The 14,187-nt window shown below is 37.0% G+C and overlaps 1 pseudogene; it reads left to right on the top strand.

Annotated features, from left to right (window-relative positions):
• Positions 1 to 1,307: 1,307 nt before the first annotated feature.
• The window catches only part of LOC147966403 (uncharacterized), a 35,172-nt pseudogene continuing 22,292 nt past the window's right edge, over positions 1,308 to 14,187 (top strand).

The raw sequence follows: 14,187 nt of genomic DNA, 5'->3' as shown, positions 1-14,187 counted from the left end.
TCTAGTAGAAGTCGACCCAGGGTCCTAATCGAATAAAACACTTGTCGAGCTTATCTTAGGCGCACCGACATTGAAAATTTCTACACCCTATGCTTCCGGCACCAAAAGTGCATGCAGCATAAGTACTCTGTCCTACGTTGTTGATGGGGGTCTGTCGTGCACAATGCCTATTTTTTCTAATGAATGGACATAAATGCCCGGAAATCATAGGTTGGATTATTATATATAGATAAATAGACGGTGCAATAAAATGGTGTTATAGTTGCTACTTGCCACATGTAGCTAGTTCGGACTGGGCCGTATACACATTGCAAGTCATCTTGTCTCATGTTGCTGAGGTATAAGATGAATAGTGAGATGTGATGAACACCTTTTTATTTGCCAGGGAACGAACATTTGTTTAAAAAATAGTGTGATGTTAGGAACCTCTTTTAGCTAACGATGCCAACGTGTACGAAAGATTGGAGCCATGAACATAACCCATCGATCCTTTTGTTCAGAGTCTGCCGGCATGTCGTTGTTGAGTTGAGGTGGATGTGTAACATCCCAAATTTTTAATTTGGATGTTATATATAGATCATCATATGCATATCATGTTTTATTTGTATCTTGTTTGTGATCCTAAAAATCTTAAGCAACTCAAGGACCCATGGAGAGAGTTGGGGATTTTATTTATTTTCATATTTGAAATTTCTCAAATTTCAAAAGAGGATCATTTTGGTTTTAATGATTTATCTATCCGAAATATTTCCAATATTAAAATAAATGAGTGGAGATAAAATTACTTCTCCAAAATAACAGGGGAATATTGGAGGAAAAATGTTAAAATCAAATAAATATTTTATTTTGTTTTTATTCGAGATTTTATTTGAATTAGAAAAAATATGCATTTTTGAAAATTGCTTTTTTGGGCCAGAATCTAAATATTTTATTTAAATGGTGAAAATTGTTTTTGGCATTTTTAGAATTTTTTGTTTTTTATATTTTATTAGGAATTTTGTTTTCGGCGGAATTTATTTATTAAAAAAAACTTCCTGCCCGACTGGGCCGAAGGCCCAGCCGAGCAGGCCGGCCCGCAGCCGCGCCGCCCTCCTCCTCCGACTTGGGACTGGAGTCCCAAGCGCGCCCGCCGCCACCGCAGTGTCCGGCATGGACACGAGCACCGCCGCCCCCTCCTGCAAGCCATCGCCGCCTCTCCCTCCCCTTTAAATAGTGACCCCGAGGCCCCCCCTTGGACCCTGAGCCAGCCGCCGCTGCCGCCTGCAACTCATGCCGCCCCGCCGCCTCGCCGCTGCTCCGTCGCCGCCATGCCGTCGCCCCACCCCGCCCACGCCGCAGCCCCGCCGCAGCGCCGCAACCAAGCCTCACCGCCGCCGCCGCCCCGCAGCCAAGCCGCACCACCGGATCTCGCCTCGCCGCCGCCGGTTTTTCTCGAGGAACCGGTAAAAACCGCCATCGTCGCCAGTTTTTGTTTTGTTTTTCGTTTTGGATCGGTTAGATCGGTTTTTTTCTTCGGTTCCGCCATTTAGCGAACGTTCACCCGAATGCTTCTGTTCGCGAACGCGTTCGTTCGTTTGTCTCTGTTAACGAACGTTCGTTCGTTAGTCTTTTCTTTTTATTTTGTTTTTGGCCAGTGACCTATCCGCGATTATTTTTATCACAGATTAGTCCCTTCAAACCCTCGTTACTTTTTAACCGTTCGTCCAAATCCAGTGAAATCAACGCCAAAATCTTCGTCTTGAACCCCTCTTCCAGTTAATCAACTTGAACATGGTTTTGAAAAATTAAAATTTGGTTTCAAGCAGATTTGAATTCGAACTTCTTTTGATCGTAGTTTGAGTTTCGTAGCTCCGATTTGATTGATTCTTTTTGCAAATCGAAGCACTTCAGTTGAACTTTCAGTTTGGACTTTTTCATCTGAGTTTTACACTTGCATCTATGCTTGAGTGCTTATGTATGCTATTGTTTGTTTGCGATAGAATTTCCGGAGTGCGAAGCGTGCTACTACGAGTCTCTAGGGTTTGCAGATTGTCAGCAAGACAAGTAACACTTTGATCGTACCCCTTCATTACCCAGTTTTTATGCATTAGTCCAATCCTCCAACACTGCATGGTTAGGATTTGATAACATGTGGGTATTGGAAAGTAGTTGATGAGGTAGAACCTATTGTCCTTTATTTTAAACCCTAGGAGTTATTTTGTTATGCTTATGCTGCTATGCTATGCTCGTAGACGTGGATTGGTTTGAGTGATTCATGACAGTTGTGAGTATTATTATGAACTAAGGGTTTATTTAAGGTGGCTACCTTAACACACATCTGGGTGGATTGTTTGTGGGCACCTGAGGAATCCAGTGTTGTCCAAGTAGATCCCGGGGAATCCGTGTGATCATCCTATGGTTCGCCACCCAAGCTCAAAGGGATCATAAGATTTTTCATGCTAGAAACTTCCCTGTGCAGCCACAAGCCATTATGGGCTCTGGCATAGTTGAGTAAGTTGTGGGAATCCTTTCCATGATGGGCTAGCAGATGTAGAGGATTGTAGGTGTACCGGCCTATCTATCGGTTAAGGGGGCGTCTTCGGAAAGACCGTGTCTCGGTCATCCATTTCTCAAATATCATGTAGTGCGAGAAATCCAACGGAGGAGATCGAGTCTTGTGGGGAAAAGTGCGCAAACCTATGCAGAGTGTACAAACTAATCATGGTTAGTCGTGTCCCCGGTTATGGACATCTTGAGTATCTGGTTCTTGAATTATTGATGTGATCTCAACACTCCTAATTAATTTTGTTGGGTTGTTAATTACTATTTAATTAGGATTGAGATGGGGTTTCCATTCTCAAAGATTATCAACCAACTTTGTAGTTAAAATAAATTATATTCCTTTGCAGTAGGGAAAAACTGCCTTTTCGCAAAAACATGATAACCATAGAGCCTCCACCAGCCATATATGCATGTAGTGTTAGCATTTACTTTGTTCATTGCTCTACAGTGTTATTTTGCCAGCATATTCTATGTGCTAACCCATTTTCGGGCTGCAACGTACTATGTTGCAGACTTTTCAGACGAAGAGTAAGGTGCGCTAGGTCATTGTCATGCACTCAGCTATGCCGTTGGAGTTGATGGACTCATTTACATTCGATGCTTCCGCCGTTATCTTATTTAGATGGCCTTAAGCCATATTATTGTAACAAGTTTCCTTTTGAGACATTCGATGTAATAAGTGTGTGATTGCACTCCGTTATAAATCCTTCAAGTATTGTGTGTGTCAGCATTACCGATCTAGAGATGACACTTATGCAGAGAGATTTGACCGTTTGAGGTCGGATCGCTACAGCATGATAAAATAAATACATCTCTCTATCTCTCTGAAGCGTTCTTGTGATAAAATAAATATAAATATCAATTATGTGAAAATACCCAACATTATCTATTGTATTTATCACATTTGTAATTTTATGTGACCGTTTTGAATATCAAACAGACACTATGTTGTGTATCGAAGGTCAATTAAAGATGACAAACCAGTTAAAGAACCAACCCTATTCACCTTGCCCCCTTGTTATCATGCCAAAAGTGGTACTATCTATGCTTTGAATTCTCCACTACCTTGACTTTGACTAGCATGTCAATCTATATCTAATAGTACATATCATTATGGTTTGGCAACTACAAGGAAGCACTTGAAAATTAACTAGTTTGTATTCACCTTATCCTTTTATAGACAACAAGTCCCGGTTGCTGATCATGATTTTTCAGTTACCATGACTTGCGTAGCCATTCTGCATCATGTAGAATTCCAACTCTATTACCAAATCTTAGTATTGTAATGCTATACCTAACAAACATGTGCAAGTTGCCCTCACTTATTTTACCTTATTATCCTTGCACTACCATTTCAATCGTAAAATATGAAGGGGTCATGTGTTAAAATTGTGTTAAATGCCAAATGAAAATAACTCATACTCCATATCGGGCCCCAGGCTAGTCAACAGCAATTAGGGAGCACACTACATATGCTATTCTATCGGCACTAGCGACCAATCTTCAATAAGTGACCTAACCGCGTTGACATCTTTCTGCAAACATTATGTTTATATTGACAACAACAAGGATCCAACACTCATATGATAAGTTAGGGTAATTCACATTGTTCCCTCATGACAACAACTAGCTATGATGCTTACCTTGATTGATTGGTTACCTTGATAACAATCATAGTCATTTGGCGTTACATGATTCTAACTCCAAAATATTATGATGCTCCCCTCACCATTCATTTTGCACATCATTGGAGTGCCCAAATATGAAAAAGTACTTGTGTTAGACATTAAGTAATAGCCAGCTAAAAATCACATACCACATCACCCAATGACGCATAGTGAAATGCATAGCTACATATATTCACCTTAACTCCTTATCACCAGCTGCTCTTCAACATTTAAGTGTCTAACCCATGTTAACCCTTTTACCCGCATCTATCTATTTTCTTCAAAAAATTGACCAATTGGCAAACCAATCATACTATCCTTGCTCTTGTGTTTCAGAAATCTAGTTGTGATGTCTATCCTTGATTTATCACTTATCTCAAGTCCAGAAATCATTTTGTATGGCACTATAACTTCATTTAGCCACTCTCATTCTTATCATACACCTCGATACACACACGTGATTTACCGCGGTTACCTTCTCCACATTCTAGGCTGACCAATTGATATATGTTAAACATGGAAGGATTGTGTCTTTAGTACTGAATGCCACCTACAAACACATACATTGTTTTGTTCACATCATACTCCATTGTGAAAACACAGAGCCAGTTGGTACATAAATACTAGTATATTCACCTTGGCTCCTTGTTTCCTGCAGCTCTATCCATAACTAATCAATTGTATGTCACATCTCTTACCTTTTGTAACCATTCACATTATCCTCTTGTCATAGGTATTGTCTCTCTGCATTTTGCCTCCTATTCTCATAGTGCTCATCCATGAGCATTGAAGTCATGCACCCCTTTCAATTTCTTTTGTTCCTCTATTTACCTAATATATTCCATAACAAGAGAATGTTTCAAATGTGAAATGTCCAAGGTCAACTAGAAATGATAATGGCTTCCATACAACAGAAATAGGACTACTTATGCATGTTAGATCAGTAAGGATGGAAACACGTGGAGGAAAGGGATGCATTTATCGTATAGAGGATGGTTGGTCTGGTCCTTATCAACTCCCATGGGTTCTAAGTTCTAACACGGTTCTTTACATGATGTTTTTCTTCTAAGTGCCAAAATGAAGTTTAATGTATTTTTTTGGGTGCTTATTATTGAAAGTTTTAATGCATGAAATACGCTGAAGCGGAGACAATTTAATATTGCTGGTAAATATTATTCTTGCCTCCTGTGTACTACTAATGCTGAAGAGTGAAGACACTAGTGTGAACACATAGTTTCGATTGGCCCTTTAGCATTGCTTGTTGGACACGCCTTCAAATCTAGTGGACTCTGGAAGCCACACGGATTGCTTCGTTGCAAAGCTAATCAAAGTGGGCGTTTGGTGGTAACTTTTTTTAAAATCTTAATTATCATAGCTTGGAATTTGGAGGGATCGCTATAATTGCACTCTTGAGGTCACTTGTTGCATCTTGTAGAGTTCATCGCTAGCAAAAAGAACTTGTCAACACATCATGGAAATAGCTCCAAATCTCAAACTTACATGCTGAAGGATGTCAAGTCAGTGGCATGACGTAGAGTAAGAGGGCACGGGAAGCAGAGGCGTGTAGAGAAACTCCTGTGGGAATGGAGGAGGGTCTGAAGAACGGAGACCATTTTTTTAAAAGACCCGGTTTTGCCGGCTTCATAGATTTAGGAGAAAGCAAAGGGAAATACAGTGAGGATCAAGTGATCATGGCACAGAAGATGTGCAAAATGAAGAGAAAACTGTAAAAGAAACAGAAAGCTCACTAAGACGTCATGGCATGCGCAGAAGGACGGGTCGACTTGGGCAACCCAAGTCGGAACACCCAAGTAATAACACAACGGGGCAACCAACCTACAAACTTACCTCCCAAAGGTTGGTTTGGCTTATGTTTTAGTTTCCATTTGGTCATTCACGTCTGATCATTTATATTGTGTCCGTGTGTATTATTATTCATGCTAATGGCCTTTGAGGATGATTTATATAGAACAAACATGTGTTAACGTGCTGCCCATAGTGTTGCTTAACTTCCTGGCTTCAGTTTCAAATTGGGAAACAGGTCATCTAATGGATATAGAATATGGAGCAAATAAAAGGCTTGCACACTTTTGCTTCTTATTTGGTTATTGTCGTTGGCTGAATGCAACTAAAATTTACATGAAAATGTGACAAAACTAAACCATAACTCATCTATGTGATCATTCCAACTGACAATAAATCAAAACGGGAAATTAATTTGGCCAAACCCTAAACTATTTCTCTCTTTTTATAAAGTCATAAATCCAAAGTTTGTATAAAACAACAAAACATTTCATATAATTTTTTTATTTAAGATTCTTTTTAACATGGTCAAATATTATAATATAACTTCTCTCACATAAAAATAGATATCTATAATTTTTTGAGAACTTCAATTTATATCTTTTTAAAATCCGTGAAAACCATGATAATATTATCACAGCGAACAGACCAGCAGCCTAGTGGTTGCATTGACCTCAGTAGCACCCCAGGTCCTGGGTTCGACTCCCAGTGGGAGCAGATTAAACAGGCATGGGCAAACAATTCCGAAATAAATGACCATAGAGGCTCATGTCTTCATGTCATCTATTCTCGACAGCTCACTGTCCCTTAAAAAAGAATCTCCATCAATCACCGTTTAGATCAGGAGTATAACCATGCCCTACCTCCTGTCGTCATCCTACCTAACACGCTCCTCAGCCAACGTCCGCCGCCGCTGCTCGCGATGTCTCATTGGAACTGCCTCCATGTACTCTCATGCGTTGCAGCTCCTTCTCCCTCCTGTTACAGGTCGCTTGCTCTCCTGCTAGCATCTAGCTTCTATGGTATTCAAGTTGTTGCCGTCCCCAATGTGAAGCTCAAACAATCATCAGTCCAAGTGTAACAAACATGCTCACATGTTGCCTCACAAATAGAGAAGTTCATTATGATGTGTGTAACTATGCTTTAGTTTGTTTAAACTTTTCAGGTTTGTTGATACGAAACATTAGAGAGCATGGCGTCTGATGTCTATCATCGATGGATAATCTACATAAGATACTGCAGGGAAGTGGTTTATATCCAGCCTGACCTCTCCAGAGCAGGGAGATTTAAGTAATGGTTCTGTGAACATTCAGTATATTATTGCACACTCTCTACACAAGCAAGATGCATGTTTTGTTCTCTTGATGTTTATAGTTATGGCGATAAATATGTTGTTGTCTTACTGCTCCATCTAAATCACGTGGCTCGATCAAATTGCTGAATATCAGACTCCATGCTTTGTTTGTTACGGCACAATTTGTACTTACTTTAATACTTCTGGAGTACATATTATTTGTATTTGTTACGTAAGGTTATTCCCTTCTATAAGGCTGAATTTCTCATCCAGGGTTCCTTTCTTGCAGCTTTTAATGCTATCTTAGTGCAGGGGCTGAAGTTGATTGAGAGACCTCGCCTATCTCATGTTTGTGCTCCTCCGTAATAGGTTTGCCTTCTCTGGGAAATTTAATTGTCTGGTGCTGACAGAGAGTGGTAAGATTTAATCACGTGCATATTAAATTTCCAAATTCCAGTTGTAGAAAGTTATCAGATCATTGATTTTTATTTGTATAAAATATATTCTCAACTACTCGACCAGCTGCTGAGATTTCTACTTTTGCTAATCGCCTTGGAGAAGTAGTGAAGGAAGGATGATGTCTATACATGTACGTCAATTACAGGGCAGAGTGTTTTCTTCTGTTCCATCAGCCCCAAGTGTGCTTTATTTCGGATGTGCTAGTGGCATAACACAGTGGATATAAATCCTCTTCGTCTCCCTCCAAAAAATATGTCAGCTATCACACAATTTCACACCAAAATTATGGAATCTCTTCCGCGTCACAACTTCTTGATTTTTTTTCCAACTCCACTCTTTTTTATGTGTTCTGTGTGCATGAGGCTGGAATCAAGAAAACAAAAAATTTACTCAAACAAATTAATCAACCATTCTTGCAGTGGTGGGGCAATTAAAGATCATTAGTCTCCAGTCACAATCCAGCATCAACTCAAGTTATGCTATTTTCTATTATCGCTAAATTAATGTGGCTTCTCTAATTGGCGATTGTTTGTAGGCAAGCCTTCTTAATTATGGTAATTGTTGTTCCCAGAGACCCGAGGTAAAATGAATCACTTTAGTAATATACAGTTTTAGTTTTCAATTATCTTATTTTAAATATAATTTGTTGTGTTGTTGCATGATCTTTCATCATAGCTACCTCCACCCTGTAGATTAAGATGCTCAGAAATCTAAGATAGCATTGTCGCTCAACGCACCATGGCCTTGAGATGCTCCTAAGTGGAAGGTTTTTTTTTTCTGCTTCTAGACATGCTTAAGTTATGAATGTTTGATGGTAAAGTGGAACATATAGAAAAGAAAAGCTACAATGTGTTGTACTAAACCATTTATATTTCGTAACAGTCTGATTTTAGATAAACTATGATAGAATAAATAGCATTCAAAGTACTCATCAGTGCATGATCATGAGTTTCATATATGAACAGGCAACACAGTTACAGTTATAATTTTAGTTGATAAATATGTCCAGTTCCAAGCTATTGGGCTGACGAGATATAATTGACGCACACTTAGCTAATATTTTTTCTGCAAATGTTTTCTGAATTATGTCTTAAATCACTCTGTCGTTATATCTTGAGAGCTGTTTTACGACATGCCATACCTTGGTTCAAGATATGCACTGCATTTTGCTAAGTGTTGCACAGTGACATATTGTTCAAATAGTTATGTGGGGGAGTTATCAAAAGTAATTGTCTATTGAATCCATCTGCACGCTTGATGCCTAGATTAATATCTTAGTTTGTCCAACATATTTCTTCTTTGCATGAACGAAAGAGCGATATAACGACTCGATATAAATTAATTTCAAACATGGACATGGAAGTATATAGTTTAAATATTTTTGTATTAAAATACGACTGTAAGTATTACATGTATCCATCTTTTGCTATTAAGTACGAGTATACAACTAATGATTCATTCAAACGCTTATTAGTTTTGCCTTAGACAGATACTGTTTCTTCAATGATGAATGCATGCAGAATTTACTACAATAAGAGACGGAGATTAGTTGATTGGACTAATATACCTCTACTGAACCTACTTCACGAACAGAACGACGGTGTTGCACATCCCCTTACGCATAGTCCAAGGACTGGTGCTCTGTTTCAGAATTTAAAACTAGAACATACATACAATATTGGAATCATTATTTCTTTTCCATGAAATCAACCAGTTAAGCTTTTTTATTTGATTGGTCTTTTATTATATATATTCTTTGATACGTCACCTCTTACAATTCTACTCTTAGTCTCATTGTTTATAGCTGAACGGTTGATTGAAAATAAATTTTAATTTTTGAGACAAACATGATTCATTATTTTCTATTCCCATAAATCATGTTTTTCTCGATCAAAATTTAAATTTAATCTGAATCCTATGGACTGGATGATTGATGTTACAAAATCAGGATGACAGGTTCATTACATTAATAACCAAGTTTAAATGTTCAATCTCAAGTACGTTCATGGTTAGTGAAGGAACAAAAACAATACTAAAGAGTCAACATAATTAAATGATCAATCCATGATACACAAGAAAAAGTGTGTCTAATGGCATTTTAGTAAAAACACATCAATATATCCTTATGTAAAATGATTCCTAGAAACCACACAAAGAAATTCTTCTAAAATATGAAACATGTTCTAATTTATGTTTGTGTGGAAAATTTATACTATGTACTCCCTTTGTTCCTAAATATATGACTTATATGTAGGACAGGACGGAGTACATGTTTTCACACACTAGCACGTGCTGGTGCACGGGTTTACGACTAGTTATATTAATAGCGTTAGAGTTTGGTTTCGAAATACATGCCTTTATGCATCTGCATTTGTACATTAAGACAATGCAAACCATCCATATAAATTATTATGATATGATGATTCTCATTTTTAATTGGATGCTTACAAAATAATATTTAGTTGTACACTAACTCCCTAATCAAAGAATGATAAGCGTTCAATTTCCCAACATACTATTTTCATGTTTAGATGGTCTCTTCATCTTGCTCTTGATCATGTCTTTCTAGGAATGGTTACCGACATCCACCTTTGTCCTTGTGCTCTTGCTACACAATCATTCACACAATCCCAAATAAGTAATTCGAACTCTAATTTATCTTTCTCTTGTTGTAACTCATAATAAATTCATGAAAAAATTGGTTTGCATTGCACACACACACACTGTGCTAGTGAGTTCTTAATGGATCATTTTTAAAATCAAAATCATTGCAATAAAAGATTAATAAGATTCACGTCTTCAAAGAAAATTATTATTGGCTCAATAATGAGATTTTTTTCCGCGAGAAAGATTCTTTAAAAACCCGCCAAGTAAGAATTCGCAGAAGCATTGTAAAAAATATATATTTGGTACTGCAACATTTACTCACTGATCCAGCATCACCCTTGGTAATCATATCTGAGGTATCATAACTAGATTAGATTACTATAAACATATGTCTATGGCCGAGTAGCTGCATAATATTTTACTGATATAAACATATGTAATGACCTTTTTTACACCATATTAGTTCTTACATTCTGGACACATGCTCTTGCTATATAAAATCATGTTGTCAAATTTTCACTATAATTTAATACATAATTTTAGGGCATGTACAATGATTGATCAGATGTTTTTACCTTCTTTATTTCACACTACTTAGATAGGACAAAAAGGTTCTGCAATACATTGCCTCTTAGTATCATCTGAATTCAATAACCTCTTATATGTGTAAAATAATATGTGTTGCCCAAATGTATTGAAACAAGGTGGCATGAAAATATGGCCTCATACCTTTCTTTTGAAATTTCCATCTCTTGGCCAACAAAAGCAAACATATTTTTTATCTCTCTCTTACATGTTAGAATCATTCTAAGATTCGTTGCTAAGTAGAAGCATTGTACATTTCCTTGATGTGAATGGTTTTACATCACTACATTGCCTGCCAGATGCCCTAATGCCTCAGTTAAGAAACAATTAAAATAAAGTGACTGGGAAGAATATCACATATTATCATATATATATATATATGTGTGTGTGTATGTATATATATATATATATATATATATATATATATATGTATGTATGTATGTATGTATGTATGTATGTATGTATGTATGTATGTATAGGGTCGCGCTATTCGTCACCCTGGATGAGGAATAGTTATTCTTCATCCCTCTCTAGTTTGACGTCAATGCACCGTATTTTTAGGTTCCGTAAATTTTGTCTTATTTCATATGTAAAAAGAGAACGTAAGAAAATATATAGTCCCCGTAAAAAATATTTTATGTTACTTAAAATTACGAACGTAAAAACATAGTGTAAAACATACATAAAATGCGATATTTCTGGTCTTATAACCTATTTTTTTGTCTTCTTATACCATATTTTACGTAGTGAATCAATATGAATGTAACTATTTGTATTTCAAACGTAATTTATTTATGAAGTGATCGTAAGATTAGTTCAGGTGAAGAATAACTTATTCTGCATCCTGGGTGATGAATAGTAACATTATGTATATATATATATATATATATATACATACTGATGCTCAGTTATTATAAATTTTATTGCACCAAATTTGTGCAACAGTAAATTATGCTTAATTAGTAAACCATGTTACAAACGCACATTTTCTTCACTGATACACATGATCCATTTAGTTTAATTTATTAAGAAGGAAATCCTCTATGTGGACCATCTAGTCGAAGTCGACCCAGAGTCCTAATCCATTGCAACACTTGTCTAGCTTCTCTTAGGCACATCGACTTTGAAAAATTCTACACCCTCTGCTTCCGGCACCAAAAGTGCATGCAGCATCAGTACTCTGTCCTATGTTGTTGATGGGGTCTGTCGTGCACAATGCCTATTTTTTCTAATGAATGGACATAAAAGCCCGGAAATCATAGGTTGGATTATTATATATAGATAAACAGACGGTGCAATAAAATGATGTTATAGTTGCTACTTGCCACACGTAGCTAGTTCGAACTGGGCCGTGTACATGTTGCAAGTCATCTTTGTCTGATGTTGCTGACGTACAAGAAGAATAGTGAGATGTGATGAACACCTTTTTATTTGCAAAGGAACGAACATCTATTTAAAGAATAGTGGGATATTACGAACCTCTGTTAGGCCATAAGTTATTCCCTGTATCTAGTCTTATCCCTTTTAGCGACTCTGCTCCTTCCCAAGAAATTTCAATTTTGTATGAGCTACTGGGTATAATGCTTTGTACAAGATCGATTCACCTATGCCTCATACAATCTCGATTTTGCCAAACCTCTCTATTAGAATTAGTTATTTTTCTGTTTAGTTAATAGGAGTTCTTGGTTAACAAGTTTTAAGATAGCAATTCTCAACAATCTGGATGTCAGATTATGATTCATTATTATGGCTGTAGGTTTTGAAGGATTCAAACAATTCACAAAGTGTTGCTTCAATAGTAACTCCCTGACCTTCAATTTCATAGCCCGGGATGATATGTAGTCATGTAATTATCTCTAATACAATGTCCTAAACGTTGATGTTACATGCAAACTTCATAAAGATAGATATTTTGTGAGTGCATAGCGTGCTGAAATAAATTTGGATGGACTAACTCGAGTTCTTCAATGGAGTTGTTTTACTACAAATTTTCTGTATAGAACTGTACAACGAGGACAATACATAACACTATGTAGTTCTAATTTCAATATTCCTGGAACATGTACAATTCACATCATGGTTCGAGTCGATTAATGGCATTTGTACAAGTTTAGTTGTAGCATGTCGATACTCAGATGGTGGCAGCGTGCTGGGTCGAGCCATCGGCATGAACGACCAAGACAGGGCACATTCACATAGACGTTAGATTGATATTTTGAGAAGATTATGCGGTAGCAGTTCTGTCGATGCTTCACATAGTTGCATCTAACAGGTTTTGACCCTCTCGCTGAAGCTGCAGCTAGCCTTGATGTTGCATTGGTGTGAATGTATGCCTCCTTTCAATGCATTGTGTGCCAAATTGCAGTAGTGATTTTCTTTTGGGTGGAAACTAGTATATGTTCACTGATTCATCTTTGAACTCAGGCAAACAGAAATGTCAAATCTTTTCAAGACTCTAGGAAATAGTTTCAGAGTAACAGTAGTCATAATGAATATATGCCAATTTGATGATTTGATTAAGTAGTAGTGCTAATCGAGATATTCACTAGTGTGTTTCCAGAATCATGTATGCTACATCTACTTCCTTTTGTCTATTGTTTTACAAAATAGTATATACACTATAATGGAGCCTATGCACTGTAATTGAGCCTAAAAAATAGTACCATGATTAGAAGCACGCAAGACCTAATATATTGCCTTTCGTGAAAAATAGATCACAGATAAGTACATGATTCATCAGGTTCAGGATAAGGTTACCTTAAATACCATGTATTATCCCACAGAATAGATAAGTAAATACCATGCAGTTTTCTCCACACCGATTATTACCTACTAAAGGTCATCCTCCGTACATCTGTTAGGCTGAGCTCAAGTAGGACTAAAATTTTCAGTTCCTTGTGCTTCATAAGGGCTGACAATTGTTGTTCCTAAAATCTCAGGTTATTGGTTTCATTTGTTTGCAGAAATAAATCACTACAATTTACTTTGCTCTTATGCAAAAAGAACTGTTAATTTGGAAAAATATTGAATTGGTTTGTTTTAACAACAGATCTTGAGGATGGGAAAATTGTAATAAGTTTCAAAAGAATATTAGCATAAGTACCACATAGAGAGTGACACCATGATGATAACTAACATAGCATGGACCTCACATGATTTCCTTATTGAATCAGTAGTCTACTTCATGTAGTAAATTCACGGACTGATTGTAAATATTCCAATAACTCTTTG

Source organism: Triticum urartu, chromosome 6A (assembly GCF_056163025.1).
Source record: "Triticum urartu cultivar PI428250 chromosome 6A, HENAU_Tu73, whole genome shotgun sequence".
NCBI classification, from domain to species: Eukaryota; Viridiplantae; Streptophyta; class Magnoliopsida; order Poales; family Poaceae; genus Triticum; species Triticum urartu.
This window is presented reverse-complemented; position numbering and strand designations above follow the sequence as displayed.